Source organism: Mirounga angustirostris, unplaced genomic scaffold (assembly GCF_029215605.1).
Source record: "Mirounga angustirostris isolate CCGP_5_RB_7025 unplaced genomic scaffold, mMirAng1.0.hap1 SCAF_2, whole genome shotgun sequence".
NCBI classification, from domain to species: Eukaryota; Metazoa; Chordata; class Mammalia; order Carnivora; family Phocidae; genus Mirounga; species Mirounga angustirostris.
This window is the reverse complement of record NW_026991710.1, coordinates 25,070,749-25,083,519: the sequence shown is the minus strand read 5'-3', so window position 1 is coordinate 25,083,519 and position 12,771 is coordinate 25,070,749. Positions and strand designations below refer to the sequence as shown.

General features: G+C 35.2%; 1 pseudogene; it reads right to left on the bottom strand.

Annotated features, from left to right (window-relative positions):
- Window positions 1–12,310: 12,310 nt before the first annotated feature.
- Window positions 12,311–12,550, bottom strand: LOC123848981 (small EDRK-rich factor 1-like; annotated as a pseudogene).
- Window positions 12,551–12,771: the final 221 nt, after the last annotated feature.

Sequence of the window (12,771 nt, the reverse complement as noted above, 5' to 3'; positions counted from 1 at the left end):
GGACCTAACTTGATCCAAAAGTTCCAAAGATCATACTTAGGGTGCATGGGTCTCTACTTAAATTCAGAAAGTTAGTATTGAACGGGGCCTTATGCAGTGGTAGCACGGCTGCCCACACTTAGATAAGTTTCTGGCTTTCCTAAGATCACACAGTTGGTAATGGAAGTGAAACCAGAAAGCAGCTCTCTTGATTGTCTGGACAAAAGTGTTCACTGCCCTGAGTGCCACCTGTTTTGCAAGCAAGATACAGAGATGTTTAATAAGAACTTGTGGACTTAAATTCAGGACTCTTTCCACTATTTATGGATATCTGTAACTTTAATATTAATCCAGGCTCCGATATTAATATAAATTAATATTAGCCTGAAAAAAATGTTACCCTTGGTTAGTGATCTCTAGAAGAGAATTAAATAAATATTGTTGTATCCTGGCTTAGATTCTGAGTGCCTTTGTCCCAGTCACTTGTTCATTTGGGTCCTGTTTCCATGTGATACGTCCTTCTGTAGGGTAACTCAGATGACTAGTTACTGGGTAACTTCCATGTGCCCATCATTCCCAGTAGCTGGAATTCCATCTTGTTCCCTTTGCCCTTCCTGTGACTTGACACCCTGCCAAGTTTCTTCAGTAATGCAATTTTCTGGGCACTTTCTTTCCCAGTGACTGGGATTCACTCTTGATAGTTTTGCTGGGTGTACCTTCTTGTCTATTCTGGTCCTTTTCCATTATCTTCTCACTTGACTCTCCTTTGATCACCTTCCTCCCCTTCTGCTGTGAAAGATAATCTGCATTTTTTACTTGATTGGGAACATTTGCTAACAGTCCTCTGCCTATGCCTTCACCAGATTCTTTAGTTGTCCTGTAAGTCCTCATTGCTTTAGAGCATCATGATCTAAGACCTCTTTCACATAAATAATTTTTAAATAATTATCTATGAACTGAGGAAAAAGAAAAACTGACGCTAAAGAATCATCCAAAGAAATGGAGATTGGGTTTGAGTAAACATATGAAAAGTACAGTTTATGTTGTAAAGGGAACATTTCATCCTTTCTAGAGTTGAGGAAGAATAACTGCATGTGGATAAAGAATAGTGAGGTGGTGGTTACCCTTCTTACCCTAGTTGCTGTAGCTGGTGTTGTCCATACTGGGTCAGCTCTCTCTCTAGCTCTGAAAAACTTGAACCTCTACTGGTAGGACTGACTACACCAGTCCATGAGTTCACTTCTAAGCATTCTCATAGCTGAGACTTATTCTCTATCCATCACATACCATCTGATTCAGAGAGTAGGCTGTCAATCACAACATTGACTGGGAACCCTCTATGACTTGGAACGGTGCCTGTTCTGTAGTCCGTGGCTGATGCACGGTCTAATTTGTAAGGTTATTGTGATGGTTCATTGAATGAACATTTGAAGCCCTTAGATCTAGGCCTGGCACCTGATGAATTCTCAATAAATATTAATTATGATAAATATTAATTTGTGGGACAAAAATACCTAGTGGAAATTAATTTTTTCAATAATTATTGGTTTAAGAAGCAATGTTTTTCATTGAATCAACCTTAACAGTCAATAGAGAACATGTATACAGCTTTTTTTTTTTTTTTTTGCACTATGCCCAAGGATTTGCCCCCATTTCATAAACAGAATAAAGTAATCATGTGCTTGGGAGGGTGTGGGGAGATAGGGCCCAGTGTGTTATGACTTTAGGTGTTGCAGATTCAAGCAATAATGTTGGCAGCAGAAGTCACTGGTGCTAAGGTAAATCGTTCCTAGCCAGTCTCATCATGCACTTTGTTAAACAGCAGTTGAAGCAAGAAAATTCTAGGCAAAGACAAGAGGGCTAGTGAAAGCCTAGGTGGACAGCCAGGAGAGAAACAGAAGGAGAAAAAGCCAGGGATTATCAAAAACTTGCCAAATAAAAGGGGAGTAAATGTTAATAAAATGGAGGAGTCTTGATCAACAGTTGGAAGAGTCAAAGGAAAAATTATTAGTTCTCAAACTAGTGAAATCTCTTAGATGTCTGTAGAAAAGGTAAGTTAACATTGCACTCATTGATTCTGCCCTTTTGGGAAGTAATCAAGGTAGCATCAACCAGCAGTGGATCTTCCTCCTTATGTCTTTATGGCCAGCCAGATTTTTCTTGAGGTCTGTGATGGTTACTTTTATGTGTCAACTTGACTGGACTAAGGGATGCCCAGATAGCTGGTAAAATATTATTTCTGGGTATGTCTGTGAGGGTATCTCTGGAAGAGATTAATTAGCATTTGATTTAGTAGACTGAGTAAAGAAGATCACCCTCACCAATGCAAGTAGGCATTGTCTAATCTTTTGAAGGCCAAAGAGAAAAAAAGGCAGAGAAAGGGCAAATTCACTCTCTCAGCTTATGCTGAGACACACATCTTTTCCTGCCTTTGGACATCAGGCTTTCAGATTCAGACTGGGATCTATAACATTGGCCCCAAGATGCTCAGTCCTTTGGCCTCAGATTGAATTATTGCCCTGGCTTTCCTGGTCCTCCAACTTTCAGATGGTAGATCATGGGACTTCTTGGCCTCCATAACCGTGTGAGCCAACTCCTATAATAAATCCCCTCTTATAACTATGTATATATATCCAGTGGGTTCTGTTTTCTCTGGAGAGCCCTGGCAAAGGCCATGGCATAAGAGTTATGTGTGAGATGGATTACAACTGGAGAGATATTCAAAGCAGCTTTTACAGCTGTACAATGGACATTATTGCAAGAATAGAGAGAAGAGGTCAGTGTTTAAATTTTTCTGAAAAAGAATCAACAGATCTAGAGATTGATTATGTTTGTGAATGAAGGAGAGGAAGGAATTAATTATTACATGAAAGGTGGTGTAATGAAAATGATGTGATGTGAAAGGATTGGATGGATTCAGTCTGGAGAAAAGCAACCTGACTCACAAAAACTCCTCCTTCAAGACAGTTGCAACTTCTTTCACCACTAGCACCCCATGGAGGAGGATAAACCAAAGCCATGCAAAATTTATAATGCATCATGTATGTAGAAGGGAGATAGCACCTAATGGAAAGTTCTTCAAGTGCACTTTGTTGCAGAATTTTTTTCCCTCACTGTAATGAGCTCATTTTTCTCTATTTTGCTTACAGCATATACAAGCAAATATGGATCTATGGACAGTATTCTTTAAAATACTCATGTCTTCTCCTGTCACATCTTGTGTTGTAAACAAATTGTTATTAAGTTGCAGGGAACATACATAAATAACAACTTTGAGAGGAATCAGGAAGTTAGTGAATAATACTAGAAGCCTATTTGAAGTAACTAGAATTATGGAACAAGAATCCATATTTGCCACACAATAAGAAGCCATAAAATAATACTTCACATTTATTGGGTTGAACATTTTGATTAGGGCTTGTTCTATAACTGCCAAAAAAAAAAAAAAAAAGACAGCATTAAAATCTTCTCATGGATAAGTGGAATACCTATGTAATCAATCAATAGCAATTTACTGAGTGTCCATAATATGCTCACCATTAGGCACTAGATATGGCAAAGACTGTTGCATTACCCTATATCTACGTTTCCCTATTTTTTTTTTTTTTACAGAGACCTAGTATCGATCAGAGTGACCCTTTTATGACATCTGTAATTCATCTGTCAAAAACATGCAATGCCTTCCACATTTTTATTCAGAGGAAAAGACAAAGTTCTTACATAGGCCTCTAAGAACTCCTACATGATCTCAACACTTTTTACTTCTTCAGCTCTGTCTCCTGACCTTCTCCTCCCTCAATATGCCCTGATACCTCTGTTGGCCTCCTTGCTTTTTCAAACATGTCTCGTATTATTCCAATGCAGGGATTTTGTCCTGGCTACTCCCTCTCTCTGAAATGCACTTTCCATGCATATTGACAAAGCTAATTTCTTCCCCTTTGATAAGCCTTTGCTTAAATGTCATCTTCTCAACAAGAGCCACCCTGACCACCATTATTTCTCTTTCTCTCTCTCTTTCTTTAAAACACCTTATTGGTGTATGATTGTCATACAAAAAAGGTGTACAGTATTTAATGTGTACAATTTGATGAGATTGGAGATAAGTATATATCCATGAAACCATGACCACAAACTATAACATTAATATATCCATCACCTCCAAAACTTTTTCCCTATCCTCTTTATTATTCTCACTCTTTTTAGTTATTATTATTAAAAGGACACTTAAGATCTACCCTCTTATGATGGACTCTGAAAAACAAACAGGGTTCTAGAGGGGAGGGAGGTGGGAGGATGGGTTAGCCTGGTGGTGGGTATTGAGGAGGGCACATTCTGCATGGAGCACTGGGTGTTATGCACAAACAATGAATCATGGAACACTTCATCTAAAATTAATGATGTAATGTATGGGGATTAACATAAGAATAAAAAAAAAGATCTACCCTCTTGGCAAATTTTTAAGTATCTAATACAGTGTCGTTAACTATAGGCAATATGCAAATAGTAAATCTCTAGGACTTATTCAACTTGCATAACTACAATTTTATACCATTTCTCTCTCTGAGCAGCCCCCCACCAACAATAATTCTATTCTATGCTTCTATGAGTTTGAGTATTTTAGAATCTTTATAAATGGTATCATATAGTATTTGTCCTGTGACTGACTTACTTTACTTGCATAATGTCCTCCAGATTCATCTATGTTGTTGCATATGGAGAATTCCCTTCTTTTTTAGGGCTGAATAAGATTCCATCATATATATACACACCATATTTTTTTTTGTTCATTTGTCTGTTGATGGACACTTAGGTTGTTTCTATATATTGGCTATTGTGAATAGTGCTTCAATGAAAGTGGGAATGTAGATATTCCTTCAAGATCCTGGGAATTGCTAGATCTTATGGTAGTTCTATTTTTTAATATTTTGAGGACTGCCATACAGTTTTTCATAGAAGTTGTACCAGTTTACATCCCCACAGTTGCTCCCTTCCTCCACATCCTTGCCAACACTTTTTATCTTTTATTTTCTTGGAAATAGCCATTCTAACACGTGTGAGGTGATAATCTGATTGTGGTTTTGCTTTGCATTTTCCTTTTGACTAGTGATTTTGAGTGCCTTTTTATATACCTGTATATCTTTTTGGAGAAATGTTTACTTAGGTCCTTTTACTATTTTTTAGTGGGGTTATTTATTTTTTGAATTTTGAGTTCCTTATATATTTTGGATATTAACCCTTTATCTGATATATGGTTTGCAAATACTTGCTCCCATTCCATAGGTTGCCTATTCATTTTGTCAAGTGTTTCCTTTGTTAAGCAGACATGTTTTTGTTTGTTTCTTTCTTTCTCTGATGTTGTCCCATTTGCCTATTTGTGCTTCAGTTGCCTGTACTTTTGATATTATATTCAAGAAATCATTGCCAAGACTAATATCAAGAGACTCTCCCCCCTATGATTTCTTTTAGTAGTTTTATGGTTACAAGTCTTATGTTTAAGTATTTAATCTTTTTTATTTTTTTTGAGTTAGTTTTTGTGTGTTGTGTAAGATAAGGGTCCAATTTCATTCTTCTGCATATGGGAGAACAGTTTTACAACACCATTTATTAGACTATCCTTTCTTCATTGTGTATTTTGGCACCCTTGTCAAAGATTAGTTGACCATATATGCATCAGTTTAAAATACTGGACCCTCTATTATGTTCCATCAGTCTATGTATCTGCTTTTGTGCCAGCACCACTCTTTTTTAATTACTATAACTTTGCAATATAGCTTGAAATCAAAGAGTGTAATTCCTCCAGCTTTGTTCTTCTTGCTCAAAATTGCTTTGGCTAGTCAGGATCTTTTGTGGTTCTATATAAATTTTAGGATTTATATGAAAATCCTAAAACGTATGAAAAATACCCTTGTGATTTTGACAGGGATTGCATTAAATCTATAGATGGCTTTGAGTAGTAGGGACATTTTAACAATATTATTTTTTCAAACTCATGAACATGAAATGTCTTTCCATTTATTTGTGTCTGCTTTAATTCTTTCTTCAGTGCTTTATGGTTTTCAGTGTACAAGTCATTTACCTCCTTGGTTAAGTTTATTCCTAAGTATTTCATTCTTTTTGATGATATTGTAAATTGAATTGTTTTCTTAATTTCTTTTTTAGATAATTAGTTTGTTGTTGGTATATAAAAATACAACTTATTCTTGAATGTTAATTCATGTCCTGCAACTTCATTAAATTCATTTATTATTACTGCTTTTTTTGTGGAGTCCTATTAGAAGGTGGAGGAGGGATAGTAATGTATCCTGCAAACTGAGAAGACATTTTGAGACCAAAAAGCAAAGCAAGCCACTTCATATTGTTTACACAGAGTTTTATTCAGGATAACTTACTGATGGGAAGGGGGGTACGTGGATGATGATACAGGCACTGATCAGCTATTCTCTGCCAAGTCTGGACCTCAATCCACAGATTTTAGAGTGAGGGGAAGTGCAGAGGTCATTATGATGAGGTCAAAGGGTTTAACATTTAACAGACATCATGGGTCCCACTGTTCATCAGGCAGGAAGGAGGGGAAGAAACTTTGTTATCTCTACTAGTTATCTAAAAAAACCCCAAAAAACCAAAAAAAAAAAAAAAACCCAAAAACAACTTTAGGGAGAATCAGAACAAGCTCCACAAAATGATGTTGAATTCAGTTTGCTAAGATTTTGTTTAGAATTTTTATACCCATGTTCATCAGGGATATTTTCCTATAGTTTTCTTGTGTCATCTTTGGCTTTGGTATAAGGATAATACTGGTCTTATAAAATGAGTTTGGGAGTGTTTCCTCCTCTGTTTTTGGAAGAGTATAAAAAAGATTGGTATTAATTTTTTTAAATTTTATTTTATTATGTTATGTTAGTCACCATATAATACATCATTAGTTTTTTTGTCTGTTTTTGTTTTTGTTTTTGTTTTTTTGTTTGTTTTGGTGCAAAATGGTGGTTTATTTTTTTTTTAAAGATTTTATTTATTTATTTATTTGAGAGAGAGAGAGAGAGAAACAGCATGAGAGGGGAGAGGGTCAGAGGGAGAAGCAGGCTCCCCACTGAGCCGGGAGCCCGATGTGGGACTCGATCCCGGGACTCCAGGATCATGACCTGAGCCGAAGGCAGTCGCTTAACCAACTGAGCCACCCAGGCGCCCAAAAATGGTGGTTTATTAAAGCATGGGGACAGGACCTGTGCCCTCCTTAATACCCATCACCCGGCAAACCCATCTCCCCTCCCCCCTCCCCTCTAAAACCCTCAGTTTGTTTCTCAGAATCCATAGTCTCTGATGGGGTATTAATTTTTTTTTTAATGTTTATAGAATTTACCTATGAAGTCATATGGTCCTGGGCTTTTCTTTGTTTTTTGTTGGGAGATTTTTGGTTACTGATTCAATTTCCTTATTTATTATTGCTCTGTTCAGGCTTTCTATTTCTTCTTGATTCAGTCTTGGTATGTTATATATTTTTAGGAATTTATCCATTTCATAGGTTGTCCAATATTTGGTATTAATTGTTAATAACATTTCCTTATGATCTTTTTTATTTCTGTAGCATCCATTGTAATATGTCTCCTTTCATTTCTAATTTTATTTATTTAAGTCTTTGCTCTCTCTCTCTAACCAAGAATTTTCTTGGTTAGTTTGGTTAAAAGTTTGTTGATTTTGTTTTTCTAATGTTTTTCTATACTCAAATTTCTGCTCTGATCTTATATTTTTTCTTCTGTTAACTTTGGGTATAGTCTTTTTTATAGTTCTTTGAGTTATAGAGTTAGGTAGTGTCTATGAGATTTTTCTTTTTAATGTAGGTACTTGTAAATTTGCCTCTTAGTGCTGATTTTGCTGTACTCCATAAGTTTTGGTATGTTGTATTTTCATTTGTCTTAACTATTTTCTAATCTTCCTTTCGATTTCTTTTTCAAAACAATGGTTGTCTAAGAGTGTGTTGTTTAATTTCCATGTATTTGTGAAGTTTTTCATTTTTCTTTGTTATTATTTTTGTTTTTAATACATGTGGGTAGGAAAGATACTGAGAATAATTTCAAATATTCTTAATGGTTTAAGGCTTTCTTTGTAAACTAACATATGAGTTATCCTGGAGAATGTTCCATTTGCACAAGAGAAGAATGTGTTTTCTGCAGCTTTGGGGTAAAATATTCTTTATATGTCTTTTAAGTTCAGTTAGTCTATAGTGCTGTTCCAGTCTATTTTTTTTTTTAATTGATTTTCTGTCTGGATGATCTGTTCATTATCGACACGAGGGTATTGAAGACTCCTATTATTATTGTATCTTCTATTTCTCCCTTCAGATCTGTCAATAATTTGCATATATATGTTAGATGCTCTGGTTTTAGATATATTTATAATTATTATGCCTTCTTGTTGATTTATTCTTTAATGATTTTGATTTTGTAGTGATGTTCTTTGTCTCTTATGACAGGTTTTGACTTAAGTCCTATTCTGTCTCATATAAATATAGGAATCCTTGGGTTTTTTTGGTTACTATTTCTAAGGATGAACTTTTCCCCATCCCTTCGCTTGAAGTCTGTGTGTGTTCTTAAATCTAAAGTGACTCTTGTAGACAACATACAGTTGGATATTATCTTTTTAATTCATTCAATCATGCTATTATCTTTTGATTGGTGAGTTGAGTGTATATACATGTAATTATTGGGTAGGTAAGGACTTACTGTTTCCTTAATTGTGTTCTGTCTTGTAGTTCTTTTGTTATTCCCTTCCTCTCTTGCTGTTTTCCTTTGTAATTTGGTATTTATTTGTAGGGATACACATTAATTATCCTTTATTTATCTTTTTTTCTCTACTATAGTTTTTTCCTTGAACTTACAATGGGGTTTGCATAAAAATTTTTGTAGTTATAACTGTCTGTCTTATGCTGGTAACAACTTAACTTTGATCACATACAAAACCCTACACTTTTCTTTTACTATGTTAATTTTTCTAAAATAGAGGCAGTCTTGTCATCTATAGTACCAGTCTTTCCTCATTCATATTTTATATTCAATTTTTCAACTAACCTGCTTATTTTACTTTTGTAATAACTCTCACTTTCCCACTCTTTCAATTTCCATTGCTACTTCCTGAATTGTCTGCCCCCATTCATGATGATGAATTATATTTACTAAAATAGAAATCTGTATTATGTCACTCCATGTTTCATTTTTATTTACTTTTAACCTATAGAATAAAGTACAAACTACTTGTCATTAAATTCAATGCCCTTTGAAATCTGTTTCCATCCTACCTTTTAATAGTAATTCTTTAAATCTAACCCACATTCTCATGTACTGTAAACATTCACACAGCTATAAATTTTTGCCCATGTATGCCATGAATTTTCTTCAATATTGCCTTTTCAATCTCTGCCTTTTAACTGAAAATAGTTCTCTTGTCTGTAAAGCTCCTGTTTATTTACATTAACCAGGACATACAGGTTATGCTGCAGTAGCATGCAAGCCCTAAATTGGTGGTTTAATATAATGAAACAGTGATAGTCAAAGTATGGTCTATGGACACCTAGGATTACCTGAGAATCTTGGTGTATTGGTAAGGACCAAATTGGTTCCAAAATAATGGTAAAATGGTATTGCTTCTTAACCTTATTGACATTTGCATTGATGATGCAACAATGTGGATAAAGATATTGGCATCCGGCGCCTGGGTGGCTCAGTTGGTTAAGCGACTGCCTTCGGCTCAGGTCATGATCCTGGAGTCCCGGGATCGAGTCCCGCATCGGACTCCCTGCTCGGCAGGGAGTCTGCTTCTCCCTCTGGCCCTCCCCTCTCATGCTCTCTCTCTCTCTCTCATTCTCTCTCAAATAAATAAATAAAATCTTTTAAAAAATAAAGATATTGGCATCAAATTGAGTTCCTAGTAGACATTATATTTTTCATAGCACTTTGCTGGCAAGAGGGAAAAAAAGGGCAGTTTCACTTAAAAATGTTCTTGATTTAGCAGTAAAGTGATCGATTGTATTAAATTTTGACCCTTAAGTACATGTCTTTTTAATATACTGTGTGACACAATGGGAAGTATGCATGAAGCACTTCCACTGCAAGCTCAAGTATGATGGTTGTTTCTAGGAAAAGCACTTGTACAATTGTTTGAATTGTGAGCTGAATTAAGCACATTTTTCATGGAGCACCATTTTTTACTTGAGTGAATTATTGACAGAAAAAAACTATGCTTGCTTAAAATTGGGTATTAGGAAGACATTTTCTAAAATAAATTAATGAAGTGAGACTTTTAATGCATGGAAGAAAAAAACTTACAGCTATTATGACCAATGATATAGTTCAAGATTTCAAGTGAAAGAATTTTGGAAATCATGTCTTCCATAGTGAACTTGAAAGCTCCCTAGTAGGTAACAATTTTGCAATTGAGATTGGTGGTGATATTAACAATTATTATTTTAAAATATTAAATAAAAAAAATGTCAAAATCTGGAAGATCTGACTAACTCAGTAAACCCAATTTTTTTTCAGGTGACCAATGCATGATATTACAAAATTATGTTTTGGGAAACAATCCATTCAATTGCAAGACAGATAAAAGATTTTAACATAGCAGTATAGAAGTTAATTAATATGGCTTTAGATTTCTTACTACAACTAATCTCTGAGAAACTATAACTCATTGAGTATTTTGGTTTAATATCAAATAATAAGATTCACAATTATCTGAAAAGCCTTAGAACACTCCTCTTTTTTCCAACTACATGTGCGAAGGCAGATTTCCTTTATATACTTTTATTAAAACAACATAGCTGAACTGATTGAATCCAGAAACAGATAAGAAAATTTAGTTTTGTTCTATTAAAGCAGATATAAAGAAGTTGTAAAAATGTAAATAGGGGCACCTGGGTGGCTCAGTCATTAAGTGTCTGCCTTCGGCTCAGGTCATGATCCCAGCATCCTGGGATTGAGCCCCGCATTGGGCTCCCTGCTTGGCTGGGAGTCTGCCTCTCCCTCTCCCACTCCCCCTGCTTGTGTTCCCTCTCTCCCTGTGTCTCTCTGTCAAATAAATAATAAAAATCTTTAAAAAAAAAATAAATAAAAATGTAAATGTATGCAACTCTTCTCACTAATTTTGTTTTTTGGACTATATATGTATTTTACATAAAATATGTTATTTATATTATAAATTAAAAGTTTAAAATTTAATAAATTTCTGCTTTAACTCAAAATACAATAATTATTGATAGGTAAAACACACATAAACAAAAGCTCTTTGGAGTTCTCCACAGTTTTAAGAGAGCAAAAGTGTTCTGAGAGCAACATGTTTCAGAACTATTTCCATAGACATTTCTTCCTCATTCATATGACATATCTGATGCAAGAAGATAAAAGACCAAATTGATGTTCAGTGACCCAGGATGACAGAGATTCTACTCTTTTGTATTTGTGCACTCTGTTAATTGTAAATCCTATTAATAGCAGCAAGAAAGCAGATATATGACACACATAGCAGCATGCTAAATTCTGTTCAGTGGTTTAAAAATATCTAGAGACAGGGAAAGCCAATGAGGGAAGATGACATTAGGGAGTTTTAAGCAGGAAGTGGCATTTGAATTGGATCTACAATGAGTGGCTTCATATGGACAGGTTGATGGTGGTACAGGAAGAGTATTGACCGAAATCTAAACAACATTAAATGAGTCATGCCAGATTTGTCACAAGTTGCCTTCATGGTCATGAGGAACTGATCCCAACTTTAATGGAAGGTCTACATTGGCTTATAGAGGGAGAATATATTTGGAAACCCATTTAAGATTTGATTGTAATGGATTTTTAAAATGAAGCCAAACAGTTTAGATTTGATTTACTAAATGCAAGGGGTTTCATTTGGGGGAGGCGTGTGATGATTGTAGCATTTGAAGAAATATAAATTGGTGTTAAATGGTGCATAGGATGGTTAATTGGATGTAGCTGAGGCTAAAATCAGAAAAGCCAGCTAAGGATTCTTGAACTGATTGTAAGCATTAGCAGTATGGATTTGTGATTGGGGGACAAGGGAGGGGGATAGAAAAGATTAGGAGAGGACGCATATAAGATAGAATTTGAGGGAAAAATAAATCAGTTTTATTGACTGACCGAATATTGGTAATGAGATATTTGCCTGTTACTAGATATCCTTTAGTACATATTCTTCTGTGGGGCTTTTCTTGACTCTTCAGCCATTCCTTTACTGAGAAAGCATTCATCCCAGCACAATGTGCCCATAGGAAGTGTCACTCCTAATTTGTATCATAATTTTTTCCTTACATGCGTATTTTGATAGGTGAATTTCAAAAGTCTTCTTTCTCTCTCTCTCGAGAGTTTTCTCTCGTCTGCATAGACTTCTTCTCATTAGCTGCCTTCTGCTTTTATTGCATTATCTCAGAGTCCCTCTGCTTTCTCTGAGAGGTGGTCAAGCTATCCTCTTTTCTTTTTCCCTTGCTAAATTCCTGGGATTTCTTCATGTTTTTCTGGTGGGCAAGTTCTCACTGATTTCCTCGGGAAATTAAGATAATTAAGATAATTTCCATGTACCACTGTAGCCTAACACAATGGTTGACATGTAACTAGTGTTTAATAAATATTTGTTGAGTCCATGGTAGTATTGTATAATCAATGTTTCAACTCAAGAAGAATGATTTATTCATTCATCTAATGTTCAGAAATATGTGGATGAATGGTATTAAATAAAGAAAAGAAAAGTATGTTGGTCAAAGTTTTCATTTGCAATGTCAACCTACTAAATTTTAAA